At 39.9% G+C, this 15114-nt stretch overlaps 1 pseudogene; it reads left to right on the forward strand.

The window, feature by feature from the left end:
- Positions 1 to 1375: 1375 nt before the first annotated feature.
- The window catches only part of LOC111841547 (serine/threonine-protein kinase BRSK2-like), a 155309-nt pseudogene continuing 141570 nt past the window's right edge, over positions 1376 to 15114 (forward strand).

The raw sequence follows: 15114 nt of genomic DNA on the forward strand, positions 1-15114 counted from the left end.
GTTGTGACAGGTTAATTTAAAGACTGTTGTTATTTCTGCTCTAGTCTCCAAAGCTGGGCTGCTGTTCTGTCGCTCAGGGAGGGTTTCTTTAAAGCTTGCTCCTTTTATAAGACCATCAGACACGTTTTGTTAATCTGGCTCTTTTAAGGACATTTGTAAGTAAGTTGTCATTTTTTTTACAGTAGTATTATATTGCAAATGGAGTCAGAAGTAGCTCAATCTGAAGTATGCATGTACTGGGAGCATGTTTTGATAAGGCACATTTGTCATTCGAATTATGATTCCTTAAAAGTTGTGGGGCGCAAACTTCAGTAAAGATGCCATAAAATACTATGGAATAGTGCAGCCTGTAGTATTACATTGTAAATGTAGTCAGAGGAGGCCAATATGAGGTTTGCATGTACTGGGAGCATGTTTTGATAAGGTACTCTTGTCAACCAAATTATGCTTCCTTTAGGTGTGTGCTGAATAATGTAATTCATAATTTAAATGTTGGGCAGTTGTTTAAACTTGGTGAAGTTGGCTATTCAAATTTTATTTGTTAGAATGTAAATATGCATGACTTTTAATAATAATAAATTATAAATAACCTAATAAGAACATCGCTGGAGCATATTAAGTGACATTGACCTTTGATAATGGCCATCAATAATGGAATGTTTAATTTCTTTATCATTATAAATTGAATCTATAATTTAGACAAAGGTTAAGAAGCGTATGCTCAGCTGCAATAATAAAAATAAATAATTAAATTATACAGCAATCCCTCTTCGCTCGAGGCTCAGTTTAAAAGCCATTTCTATGGTGGGTTTCGAGTTTCTGTTGCACAGATTTCCAACGGTGGGCTTATTGAACTATCGCGGGAGCTTAATTTACATTATAGTTGCCAAAGCAAATATAACGCGGTTTAAGCAGATGTTCCAAGTAAATTATCCGTTAAATCAGAAGTGTTGTGCGCTTCTCTCGGGACTATATCAGATAGTTCGAGATTTTTTTTCCCTTAAAACGGGAATATATATTTTCTAAAATATACAGAAAATATAAATATTTTCTAAAACACTATGTTGACTTTAAAGAACTCCCTACGACAACTTGTTTTTTATATGTTATGTTAATTTAAGAAGAAATGCGCACCTGGAAACTGTTGTGCTTCTTCTAATGTTCTTATAGTTAAGAAGCGTATTATTATTGTTATATACATCTGTATATTTTTATTGTAATATATTCAATGTGTATTTTTGTCATTTTTGTCTACCCTCTTGCAGAGCGAAAGAGCGCAGCCTTATGGTAGCATTGTTCGATAAGGTAGCACTGATAGAGAGACGTAATTAACTGTCGGTTCGCGCTACGGTAGCATGTTTCGAAAACTCCTCAGAACACCGGCGTTACAGTAGGCCTACTAGGCTGATGTTTTTCAAAACATTTACAGGATCGGTATTTTAGTTTTTATTGCAGAACAGCACATAAAACAATTTGTTTTCGGATCTTTGCAGTTTCATCTTTGGTCAGGAGTAGTCCTTTTCTGAGCAGGCTGTAACCCACAAGACGTTGGTAAAACAGATTTGGGACGCGCTCTTTGGTCGGATCGAGCGTCAATCAGCGATCGTTGCCTTGCACTTTTCCTGCTGGTCAACTTTGCTCTTTTTGATAGAGTTTGTGGGCTTTCAGTGCTCCACAGCACCAACAACAGGCGCGGCGAAGGCGTGCAGATCTGCCGAAGGAGCACAATGCTGCTGGAGTCTTAGAGCGCCCCTGTTCATCTGCAGCGAAGCATAGGAAAAAAGAAACGGAGCAGGGTGAGAGCGAGCATCCTGTACTCAGCCACAGACCGAGCGACGAGGGCTGAGCAGCGAAGCACATCGCTGGACCTGTAAATAATACGGGATTACCTTGTCCACTGAATAATATTACATTGTATCGTAAAAGCGATCTCGAAGCAAAATGTCATCTTTGGGTAAAGACAACAGTGGAGCTCAACACGCCAATTACGTGGGACCGTACCGCTTGGAAAAGACACTCGGCAAGGGACAGACAGGTTGGTATTTATTCACATATTTTATGAAATATTCGCATTGTCGGTTACGCCTAGCTGTGGAGACTAAATTCAGCCGGTTTTGGTTGGGCTAGTTTTGTTTGCGGGGTAATAGGTTTTTTTTGGGGGGGATCGGGCTGTTGGACTGCACCTGCAGTAGGCTGTATATGACGATACAGGAGCTCTCAATGGGACAACTAGGTAAGCGTGATGTTCTTCAATAACTGCTGTCGGCCTCTGCTGGCTTGGTTATCCACAGTATTGTTTAAGTAAATAAGCATTTGAGTATAATCTAATTTGACAATTTTGCCCCTTGTAATCGTGTTTGCCTCTCTAGCTCCCGGTGTGATTTATGCATAATACAACCGAACCCCGTTTGCCAAGTATCTCGGAATATTTGAATCATAGATGAGGTTTCTCTGCATTCTGCTTTTTAAAATGTTGTACACATTGTTTCAGGGTAAGCGAATTACTCACTTAAGAGTCGGGTTAAGGATTGTAGGTGACAAATGTAACCCTTGGAAAAAGTGCCGGTAACTTAACGTGACTGTAGCAGGTGTAGGTTGCCTTAGCAAAGTAGTTCATCTTCTGGGATGCTGTTGTTAAATATTGTGCCAAAACAGATGTGCCGGAGCCTTGTGGGAAGAAAAAATATAGGCTATTAAGCATACGGAAAATTTGGGCTTAACCATTGAAATATCCGATTCGGTTCAAAGTTAAAATAGTTCATTATTGTTTTCTTGGTTCCTTACATTCGTTTGAGCATTAAACTCCTTTAATATTAAGCATGCTCTCTAAATAGCCTGTTGTCGGGGAATTAACATAGCTGTGGTACTGGTAATATGAGGCTGGTTGGGAGCGGTGAGCATGCAAAGCACTGAGATGAAAAGGTGATGCAACGCTCATTGTGCGCCTACAGAAGCGACAGTCCCTTGTCACACTGTGCAATTTTCTGCCCATCTGCCGTCTTAAAGCGCTTGCAATAGACGTTATCTCTGCTGGCTCTCCAGAGCCGCCGCGATGTGTGATCGCACGTCCTGCAGTCCGCAGTTTCATTTCGGCGGATCCCATGAAGAGGTACCGCCCGAGCAGATCGTACTTCACCCACCCATACAGTGAAACGACCGCTGTCCGTTGTGTGGTACAGCCGGGCATGAGCTTCATGACGATTTACATGACGGCTCCATTCCTGCAGATGGTCATTGTTACTGTACAGGCAAATCGTCGCGTAATGGTGGTATTAGCGCGACAGTGTTAAATCGCCTTTATTCAGAATGTTCTTTTAGATGTAGCGATATGGACTAACTCAGTTGAATTCAGCATTTTTTATGTCATGAACAAACACTTCTTAACTAATTCAAAGTAACAGTATACAAAGTAATGTAATTATTACTTTTTAATAATTACTTATTTAACAGTGCTTATTTAACAACAGATGTTTAACCATGAACGTATCATAAAATGACTTGTAACGTTTGTCTGGTAATAGCACATTTTTTGACTGTTCTCAGAATTGTTTCAGCAGACTTGACTCTTCTTGCCATTGTCTGTCACTTAGTCAGTGTGTTTGAACTGCTAATGACCCAGATGTGTTCCTCAGCAAGCATATTTGAATTATAAAATTGAATTATAAAATTAACTCTCTGATTGTTTATACTGACTCCCTCATAGATGTAGACCCTATGAAGTGACTCTAGTCTAGAGCATTGACTGCTGTAGTAATTCTGGAACATTCGGGGACGCATGTGGATCATGGTATGATCGAGCAGTCACACTTGTTTAGTTAATGTGTTCCTGGGAAGAGAAATTTTGTGCAGTTCAAAAGACTTGAAGGCTTTATTCTTCACAAAGATTGTGTTGGTGTAGACTAGAGTTTGAGGAGATCTGGCTTATTTGATGTGCTGCTGGATTTCCAGAAAGCCAGACTGGTGATTTTTTAATGGATAACGAAATGCTTAGAATTACGACCTTTAAATTTGGGCATTTTTAAAAGTCTGCGTAATAATTGGCTTTGATCATCATGGCAGTGCTGCTCTGCTTTAGGTTATAATGCACGTGTGAATCGGAGCCAGGGATTCATATCTCAGGCAGAATCCTGTTACCAAGCTTGTAGTTCATGGAGAAACTCCCAAAGAGGCAGTTTTAGTCCTTAGGGTACTGGAACATTTTGGATTCTTTCCTAACACATATCGGACTGTATTGTATGTCAGAATACAGCTGATAAATAATGTTTAATGAGTCTTTAAGTTATTAGGAAGATCAATTATCTTTTGGAATGGTTATACATTTTTTTTTTTCATTTTTGTGAGCAAGCATGGCTTCAGTAAGGCAGGACCCGTAATAGTTTGTTTTACCACAATATTGTCATGTTTATATAAAACAAACTATGTCTGAGGTGATTAATCTATGCTAATATTTGTCACCTTGTCCTGTACTGCTCACTGTTGTGCTGTGATGCCGTTTTCATTCCCTTTTCAGGATCTTATCATGTAGACTGTTGAACTTTTAGTGTTGAACTTTTCTGGGTTGTATTTATCACAATATTCTTGAATGTTTCAAATGCTTTTTAATAAATACTGTACTCATATTGGTAATCTATCTAAAATACTTCAGCATACGGAGTCCAGGAAAAGTATAAACATAACATCAACTACTGATGATATATTGGATAAGTAATAATTATGAAGATTGTTGGTTTTTTTTTACAATTTTTTTTGTTTGTTTTCTGTGGAAGTTGTTTTGCTGGTGAATGGAGGATTAGACTGATTTCTTGATCTGCTCACTTTCTGTCTCAGAAGTCTGTGATAATGAGAGCTCAGTCTTCCCAAAGGTTTGTCTATGCCTGGTAGAGTTGTGAGCCTTATACTGTATGGTTGTCGCTTACTGGAGCACCCCTAGGTCATTGCAGCACTCTTTTTCCAGCGCGGTCTCTCTCATACTTATTCAATCCAGACGTCGGAGATCCCTGGCTGAACGAGGGGGTTCCTGGTCGGCGTGGAAAGCTGGCATCTACTCTGCTCCTGCGCTGCTTGTCTGGCTGTGCCCGGTCTCATGTGCTGCCCAGCAGGAGGCCATCGTGGCACCGATGCGGCACTACCTCTGTGCGTGGGAAATGGTAGTGGGGGGGGGGGAGAGGGATAGCAGCGCTGGGTGCCATGAGTTTGCTGTTGGAGGGGTTTCCGTGGGAGCTTTGCGATGAATGAACTGCCACGCTGTTGCTGTCAGCAATGGTCCATATGTGCCATATGAAAGCTCATTATGGAGAAGGGTGGGGGGGCAGGGGGGCTGGGTAACGGGTGCCGGTGGGGGCTGGGTGAGGGCTGCTGTGAAGCATCACCATTGGAGCATGAGCGGGGCCCCTGCCGTTAAGCTCTGGAAGGAACAGCCCTCCCCTCAGATACAAAAGAGGCTTACTGTGTCTCCCTCTCCATTCACACGGATGGCTCAGCCCCTTCCTCCCATTCACATCGCACCCTGACACATGGCCCCCACTCTCATTATGCTCACTGACAGTGTTTCTGCCTGCCGGTAGCTAAAAACATGCTTTTACTTATTCAGTGGGCAATAGTCACTTTATGACAAATATTCCTTCTTATGGGTCTTGTGGAACATAAGCATATGTTTTTAAAAAGTTACATGTAAGTTAGGCTAATATAGTTTAAGAAATTCTTGCTATTTGTGCGTTTCATGGTGTATAAGCTGATGTAGAACAAATTATTATGGGTTTAGAAGTGACGTGTTAAAATCCCCCCCCACCCCTTGCTGATAACAGGACTGCAAGCCATTAAAAATTCATGTGGATTTTTTGCCTGCATATTAATGCTGCCGACTATAATTATGTCAAAGGGACTTTGGAGGAACTCTGTCATCATTATTTACAAAAACTGCTCTTATATTTGTGTACAAAGTATTATTATCCAAGCTGGCCTGAAGTAGATATTTTGTCACAGATGCTCAAATATCCAACTCACATGAGGAGATTATCTCTTAGTCTTCCGATTGACTTAATGATCTTAACCCCTGGTACAGTCTTCCATTGTTTACCACGTGCTGATGGTTCTGAAGTCTGAAGCTAAATCTACCATGTTGCCATCCTCCCTTATTGTTCTTGAGGAACCTCAGCCACCTACCCTGGAGTTGATGCTGTCCCTCTTGTAGAAATCACTCCCCCCAACCCCACCACCCGCCATCACCCCTGCCTCCCGAACCAGCCCTAACCAGTCTGCACATCCCGGAGGTAGCTTTCCGATGAGCTGGCAAAGCACCTGGTCCCCTGAATGGCTGGCATGAGGGCAGCATGTGGAAGGGGCGGCTACTTTAGCATGTGGTGGGAGCCATGGGGCAGCCATGCAGAGAGGCATGGTAGCATGGTCTGTGGGAGGAGGGGGAGGGACTCAGAAACCAGCATTACACCATACTGTCGCGTTTGGGCAGACCCGGTGTGGCCCTGTGGATTATAGGCTCGGCACAATCTGGGAATTCAGTGGAAGTGCTAAGTGTCCGGAGCGTGCCCAGTCACATCCGACAGGCAGCACAGACCTTGTCTTTTATTTGTGCCATCAAATGAAATTTTATTTTATGGCTGGTTGTTCAAAAAATGTTGAGGAACCCAAACTCATGACACATTTCTTTGGGGTTAACCATTACCAGCTTTACTAATGAAAGCCTGAAACAGTAGCTCTAGCGCCACAGGAAATGTCTAATTTGGGAAATAAATATCAGAAGTTATTTTCAGAGAACAATGACTGAAAAAGATCCCAAAAATAGTCTCATTTGTAGGGTGCCATATATTGGTTAATGATTCATTAGATAACATGAGACTTTCGCTCTTTGCATTGAGAGAGATCCATTTTAAGTCATATTTTAAAGAAAATCCACAGATGTATTGCTGTTTTCTTTTAGCTGTTCTTTGTCTACAAAGATCTACTGTCTATTTATGAGATCTCAGGATAGACGGCAGCGTGTTCTGGGAACGTGTTAGTGGGGTTTCAGTGTTCTCTGTTTGGGCTGTAATGAAGCACATCAAAAATACATGAATAAACTCATAATATTTGTGGCATGTGGGTTTTACGAATGAATAGAAACAACTGTAGGGTATGAACTAAGGACTATTTATAGACTATTTCACTGATTGGTTGACTAATCTAAATGATTAATTTTCCTCCAGAAAACCATTTAAGTTATTTTGACAACAAGCTAGTTTTCATTTTTATTTCAGTTAAGTAGTTATGACATTTCTAATTATTCTCATGACCTTTTTCATTATGACCCAAATCTTTTTTTAAAAAACTTGCAGATCTTCCTGCCTGCTAAAGGCAGGCCATTGCCAAGGTTGTACTGTATGATCTTAAAAGCTTTCCATCAGAAATCACAGGATCTCATCTGTACATTCTCGCTAAAACCTTTAGCAGGAAGCACAGTGTGCTTGTTGAGACAAACAAAAGGCAGCCTGCCCCTCTGCTCAGTGCACTGGTTTCACCAGTAGACCTTTGAATGCTAAAACAGGGGAGGGATATTTGTTCTCTCTCTTAAAGCACCTGCTGATGTAGATTCATGGTTTTATTTTACTTTGTTGTTTGTCTTTGCCTTTTGCAGTTTAAGCATTAGCTTTAATGCCGCAATTTGATTTTTGTAATACACGGATAGTAATATAATTGCATGCTGTTTGCTGTAACTGATTTATCAGACAGATGCTTATCCGTGATGCTTGTCATTGAGATTTGTGAAAGACTTGTTTACAAAGGGCTGTTTGCCGATAGTGGGGGTGAATTGTTCTTTTGGTAGGTATGTCATTCAGAGCCGGTCAAATCTGTTCTGCTCCTGAGTATGAATTCTATGTATGCTTCATTAACATGCAATATACAACAAATTTGCCTTTGCTGTAAGTGGCAAACTTTGAGTAAAATTAAAACAGCAACCCTATGCTGAATAAGCAGTATGAAAGGTGGAGCCAATGTCTGATGTCAAAAAGTTATGTCATCATAATATCAGTTATGTTTGGTCCCTTTACCTGTTGGCTAACTTATTAACTTATGTTTGATGCTCTGTTGGGTTATATATTTCTCATAGTTGGATTCTGTTTTTGCTAGCCTGAGCCCAAAGTTTTTTGGTTTTATTTTCCAAGGGTAGCTTTTTGGATGCCTTCACACTTCAGCCTTGCATTGCATAGATCAGCAAATGATCCAGAGATGCTAGGAAGGAGGGAAATCAACTGATGTAGAGATTTAATTACTTAATTACTTAATAAAGGAACTGAATTATCCGCAAGGCACTCAGATATATTTAGGACTAACGAATTGTTGACATAGCAACAGTAATAATATATCAAGGCATCCTTAAAGCAGGAAGACCTGCATTCCTTTCCATTTTCCTTGGGTTCATTAGTAGACTTATATGTTAATAAGTTCATCTGACTGGATTTGGTCAATAAGCCTTTTCCATTTATAATAAACAGGTTAATAAACAATCCTGCAAACTGTGTTGTATCTGGACTTTGGCTATCAGAGTATTTTCTGGATATGCCATATTACGGAAACTTTGTTGATATTCAGTATTGTTTAATACACTATAACAAAATAACATCATAATTCAATGCAAACCTTACCTTCAAAAGATTTCATTTTGGTTAATCTCGGTTTATTGATCAGGGTCAGTTGATTGAGTACTTGTTTTATTTCTGGAAAGACCAGAGTATTCATTTAATCCCCCCCAGCTGGGAATCTGGTTTTGGCCAGATCAATGCGTCTGTGCCTGAGTCAAGAGCCACGTTCCAGTCCAACAGGAGGGCGGGGCATAGAGCTCAGTGCAACTGTGCCATCTGAGGTACCCGTGAAGATTACAGTTTTAGTCCCTTGGGGGGATCTTGTCTGGTTGAGCATTAATTTATTCAGCTTTTTTTTGTCAGTGCTGAAGTACCCATACTCTCAGGACTGACATAGAATGCGGGATAGCATGAATTTTATGGAGGGGGGGGGGAGGACCCCAGATGGCTGGATTTTGTTCATCCCCAAAAGCTGATTATTTTTCAGGTAAGTGCTGCTGTGTGGCATTTCTAGCTATGGGTCAGATGAGTGTGGCTTTCAGGAAGAGAATAGAAAAAAATTGACAGAATTTGCAGAAATGTGACAGATCCTAAAGTTGTTGTTTCTGTTACCATACAAAAGACAATTTTGACCCAAACCCCCTCAAGCACAATGTACGTATCAGAAGGTTTAAATGCAAACCAAGGACAGTGTTCTTGTAACCCTGAAAACAGTCATGTGCATCAGTTGCCTAAGGAAAGTCATTATGCAGCCTTTATGTGGCACTCTGTAAGATGCGCTGGGAATGTCGCTGTAGCATCCAGCATGTGTAAGGACATCAGAAATACTAGTTATATTGCAAGTTAAGGGCTTCCATGGTACCTGGCAGAGGATCCAGTGTTGGAACTCCATCTGTAGCCTGTGTATATAGGCCCAGTGCTTCACAGGGCTGTTGTGTGGTATTGATCCAAAGATCACTGACTGTAGCTATAACAGTCAAAATAAAGATCTCACTTCCTCTCCTGCTTAGGTCCCGTTCAAGGATTCATTGTAGGAATCCTCTCAAACAGGACTTGCTTGTTGTAAGGCATTCAATTTATTTGCGGTTTTTATATTTCTCTTTCTGTTAATGTAAGCTGTCAAGGCAGTTGAACAGGAAGATTTGTTTTAAAAATACCTGATTCAGTCGTTTTTCCGTTTTCTTCTTTTGTTATCTCATCCAGCACTTTCTGCCTGGTATACCCTTAGAGATATGACATTGTTTCCTGAGTTTGAGGGAGTTAGTAAAAGACGGGAGATGTCTGTTCTGATGGGAAGAGTCCAACCAAGTAGCATTTGATACTACAGTCTAACAGAAGTAGGGATAACCTTGAAGACATGGGGGAATGGCTACCAGGAGAGTAGGCGCAGGATGCAAGGCATGTGGTGGGGAGGGGGTGGTGATCAAGGCTTGGGGAAATGATTAAGTGCAGGGATTTATTAAGAGAGCTCGATATCAAACGGGCCAGCAGTCTGGGGAGAACAGAGGACTAGCTGCTGGAGTTGTTAGCATGGGACTAGGTCCTCTCTGTGTTATTGCTGTCTGGCAGAGGACTGCCCAGGTGCATTTTGGGATAGCAGTAGAGGAAAGAACTTCATGCCCCATGCAAACATTACCAACAGCTCTCTTGTCTTACCGAGACCAAGACCTGAGTTTACTTGAGCTGCTGTTACATTAACACATGGGCTTCTCCTGTGTGACTGTTTTATGCAAAATGTTTGCTTGCATGTGTAAACAATAGTCAGTCAATGTACGCAAGTCAGATGTCTACCTGATGGATGAAATGCTAAAACATTGTAATCTTGAAGGTTTATCAGCTGTATAAACTCTGGTCTACATATTAATGAACAAATGTACTAAATGTACAGATTACTAAATTTTTAAAGCAAGAATATACAATACACAAGTACATGCATACACTTATCTATGACAAATTAAAATGTTATTAATATGCATTGGGAGTCAGCAACTGGAAATCTAATTGATCTTTGTCATGCTTGCACAACGTGTAGGTGAAAGGAATGGTTTTATTCACCTGGATAATGACAAAAATACAGCAGCGTGCACTGTAATTCATGCTGCAGAATCTATTTTAAATTCTCTCCTGTCATTTATAATAAACAAATACTTCTGTTTGTTCGCCTAAAAACCTATCACAGTGGAATAACATAGGATTTGCTTGAGATTCTAATTACACAGTCTGTAGCTGAGGCATGTTATATAGGCCTATTCCTAATTGTGTGATTAAATCCTCATAGGTTTCTTCTGCATCTTGCTTCAGAAATAGACTTTTAAGTGTTAGCCTTCTTTAACAATCTTCCCTTAAGGAACTTCTTTAGGAAGAAATGCCTGACCTTGTAGAGAATGGCCACAGAGGGGGCAATCTGCTGATCCCCAAGGCATTCACGTCATGTCATAACAAGAGTATACCTTAAAAATAAGCAGATTAATTAGGGATGCACTGATAATGATACCGACATCGGTATCTGCGCTCATATACTCATACTCGTACTCGTAAAAATTGTCAGATACCAAGGACCGATACCACTTTAATTGCAACATTATGTTAAAACTCAAAGCCACGGCATTTTGTCAGACTGAAAGGTCTGTTCTGCTAAAGTGTCAAGAGGAGGAAGGGTTAGCATTCCACTTAGCACAAGCAATTTGATCAAACGACGCACCATAGTGCAGAGTACACAGAGTTAGCTAATGCTAGCAAAGACTGCAACGACAAACTTTAGCACAAATTATGGAGAAGTGAGACAAACTGAAGTGGTATTTAATGTTAAATATAACTAGCGCTTCAGGTTCAACCACCAATGTAAGTACAGCTGGGTGTATGCTTTCTTTGCTCCTATAAAAACGAATGCTAACGAGCAGACCAGCCACAGTTCCCGTGGTCTGCATCATCGCAACATGTAGTCAGATTTCTGGGGAGGTACGTGTCAGGCTATGGCGTAGGGTTCATGGCTACGCCATACTTACAGTGTGGATTCAACTCAGAAGTATAAATCAGCCTTTACAGTCAAGGTTTTGTTAATCTTTAAAGAGCTTTCATGCTGAGAATTGAGAATCCTGATATAAATGATTGAGCTGAAAACTCAGGTTTCAAGGTAATTAAATACAGAGGGGAAAATAAGTATTTGCCTATTGTCCTGTAGCCCATCCCAGCCTTGTGCAGGTCTACAATTTTGTCCCTGGTGTCTTTAGACAGCACTTTGGTCTTGCCCATAGTAGAGAGGTTGGAGTCTGATTGAGTGTGTGGACAGGTGTCTTTTATACAGGTAACAAATTCAAACAGGTACAATTAATACAGGCAGTGAGTGGAGGATAGGAGGGCTTCTTAAAGACGAACTAACAGGTCAGTGAGAGCCAGAATTCTTGCTGGTTGGTAGGTGATCAAATACTTATTTCATGCAATAAAATGCAAATTAATAATTTAAAAATCATACAATGTGATTTTTTAGATTCTATCTCTCACAGTTGAGGTGATCCTACGATGAAAATTACAGATTTCTCCATTCTTTGTAAGTGGGAAAACTTGAGAAGTCGGCAGTGTACCAAATACTTATTTTCCCCACTGTACATACAGCATTTTATATATATATATATATATATATATATATATATATATATATATATATATATATATATATTTACTTTACTTTGATAGCCCTGCTTTGCCTTGCAGTAATTACCCCGTCTGCTTCTGCCTAGCTACCCAAGGCTAATGCTGCATGCATAGAAAACCTTACAGGAAAAAGAAATTAATTTTCTGTCAATGACGAATCAAAGCTTATGATAAACTGCCAAAAATGAACCTACGAGATGCAACAGCTAAACTACAGTAAGCTATATTTTATGTACAGTAGGCTACTATATTATAGCATATTTGAATTATATACATTTCAGTAATTTTATTTGTATAGTATTGTAATTTGAAACAGCTGTACTGTATTTTGAAAGAGTCAATAAAATTCAGTAAACATTTTATTACCTTATAGTCACGTAATAAATATACAAATATTGGTAATCTGTCGAGACATAAAGAAAAAGAAAAAAGAAAAATATTTATAATGAACATCTGGTTATAGTGATCAGTTTCACCCAGACAGACATGATCAGTATAAGTGGTTTCCACTGTATATATAGGCTAAATATACTGAATTATTATATATAAGCTTTGTTGAAGTTAAACCTGATGTTCCCTTACACACAAAAGAATGATCACAGACTATTCTACACAGTTGAAACACTAATAGTTTCAAGAAAAATAAAACACTTTAAAATTCACTTCATTAAACTTAAGTTGACACTGTATATGTGTACATGGGGATGTATGTAGCATAGATCTGAGGGCTAATTGTATTGATTATGATACAATTAAAGATATCATCAATTCCCTGTAGCTCCTTGATGCTAACTAATTAGCCTGTGTGGAAGACATGTGTCTGCAGTGGGTCTTGCTCAGGGTCCCCCCTGTGTCTGACTTTGTCTTGTGTTAATGAGCTCTGTACTTTATTGTATTCTTTATCACATTTACATAGAACCTTTTCAACTCAAGGGGCACAGCTCACACATTGATTTCTGCCAGATTTGCTCTATATGGTAGAATTTATTAGTCTTTGGTTTACTAATGGCGTGGACCTTAAAGGAAGATCTCATATCATTTTTGTGAACAGCAAATACTTGTTTAGTAAGCAGTTATCCTTGGTGAGGAACTGATGCTTATTTTCCCCCATGTGAATTGAGAGGTTGAGGAGAGGTTTATGAATCATGACTAGTGAGGGTGAGAAGGGTATGTGAAGATAAGGAAATGTGGTGAATGAGTTTGGAATAAGTAGTTCCCACTTTGACTAAAGGAGCTTTGATGAAGAACAGGTGTTTCCGGAAGTTCTGGAACCTGATCTCGGTTTACAAATCCCTGGGCTGTCTCAAGCTGGAACTTTTGTAGTTCCTGGCCACTTTCGTGTGTCGCTTTCACACTGCACAACAGGACCTGGGACGTTCATGCTGAATAAGCATGGATAATGGAAGATGTTTGTAGGTAAAACTTCACACATAATTTCATGCGAAACTACACTGCCAGGCCAAAATAATGGAGGATAAACAGGTCGGTTTGTTAGTTATTTGCTGGTATTGGGGATCGATCATGATGAAAATGGGACACAGCCTTTTATTTATATTTTACTTATATGATCTGTAACATGTTCATGATTCTTGTTAAATCTAGCCAGCAGATCAATCTTTCGTTTTCCACAGAATAAAAAACGATGTAATGTGATCCTGCTCATAAATGTTGGGAAGTTTCACTGATGCACCGGCATTATCACACAAAACTATATGGGTTTTAATTCAAATTTTCTGGTGCAGAAATTTGGAGACACAAGCAAAAAATGTATTAATCAATGCATTAAATGTACTTGGGGTACAAAAATAATTACATCTGCTCAATTTGTACTCCGCTACATCTCTTTTCCATACATTTCCACATAACTTCCAAGTTTGTACCGATGTTTGCAATCAACCAATCAGCAAATTTATCACTGTAAGCACATCCCCAGTTTGAGTAGGTACTAAAACAGCATTCTGGGACTGCTTCCGAAAAACTATATTCGGGCTGAGTTCCTGCAGTGTGAACAGGACAACAGTCTTTGGTTCTGGAAAAATCTGTTTTCAGAAGAAAAGTTCCTTCAGTGTGAAAGCACCTAATGTCAACAACGCTCAGTGGTTTTGCTCGCTTTATGCTCCAAAGCCATACAAACCCATCCAAGCTGGGTGGGTTTTTGTTTCATACGTTTGTGTTCTGTAAAAGCACCCAGAACCGCAGCTGCAAGGATGTGGCACTCTGGCAGAACAGAAGGTCCACCTTCAGATGTGAGCAGCTGTGCTGGAGTGACACTGGAGAGGAAGGGTTATCAGCCTGCTAACGTCTGTTAATAATGATTCAGAGTGGCTCAGTATTGATGCTGTGCTGCTTGTAGTTTTTTTACATCTTTCCTTAGCTAACTATTGCCTTCACATTTAACTGCTTACTTTAGGGCGTTCCCTGCTACCCGACCCAGACAATCAGCACGTAGGTACATTATGCTACCAATGCTCATAAAATTGAGTTCTGAGGATACTTTTGACCTCTCTCCAGTTCCTTCTGTGTCGCCCACCATTCCTATTGCATACTTTGAGTCAGGATGCTTCAAAGATTATTTAATACAAAATGGCTCCAAGTATGTTATCATCAAGAAGGATTATCTAAGGATAAATGTTGGATCATAAGATCATTTACAGCAGTACTTGAACCACATTTATGAATAGTTTATAAATGCACAGCTGTGTACTAAGTGATTAATTAGTCTTTAAATATTTGCTTTTGTTTTTTTTTAGCACTAGCCAGTGCTGATGGGGTAAGTAAATGTAAAATATGTCAGTAATCAGTGTCAGTCTGATATACGCCACACCCCACAGAGCTGCCACCCAGGGCAGCTTCAGCAGGGCGTATTGGCTTCTCGCTTTGTTGGAAAATC

The sequence above is a fragment of the Paramormyrops kingsleyae genome, chromosome 11 (genome assembly GCF_048594095.1).
Source record: "Paramormyrops kingsleyae isolate MSU_618 chromosome 11, PKINGS_0.4, whole genome shotgun sequence".
NCBI classification, from domain to species: Eukaryota; Metazoa; Chordata; class Actinopteri; order Osteoglossiformes; family Mormyridae; genus Paramormyrops; species Paramormyrops kingsleyae.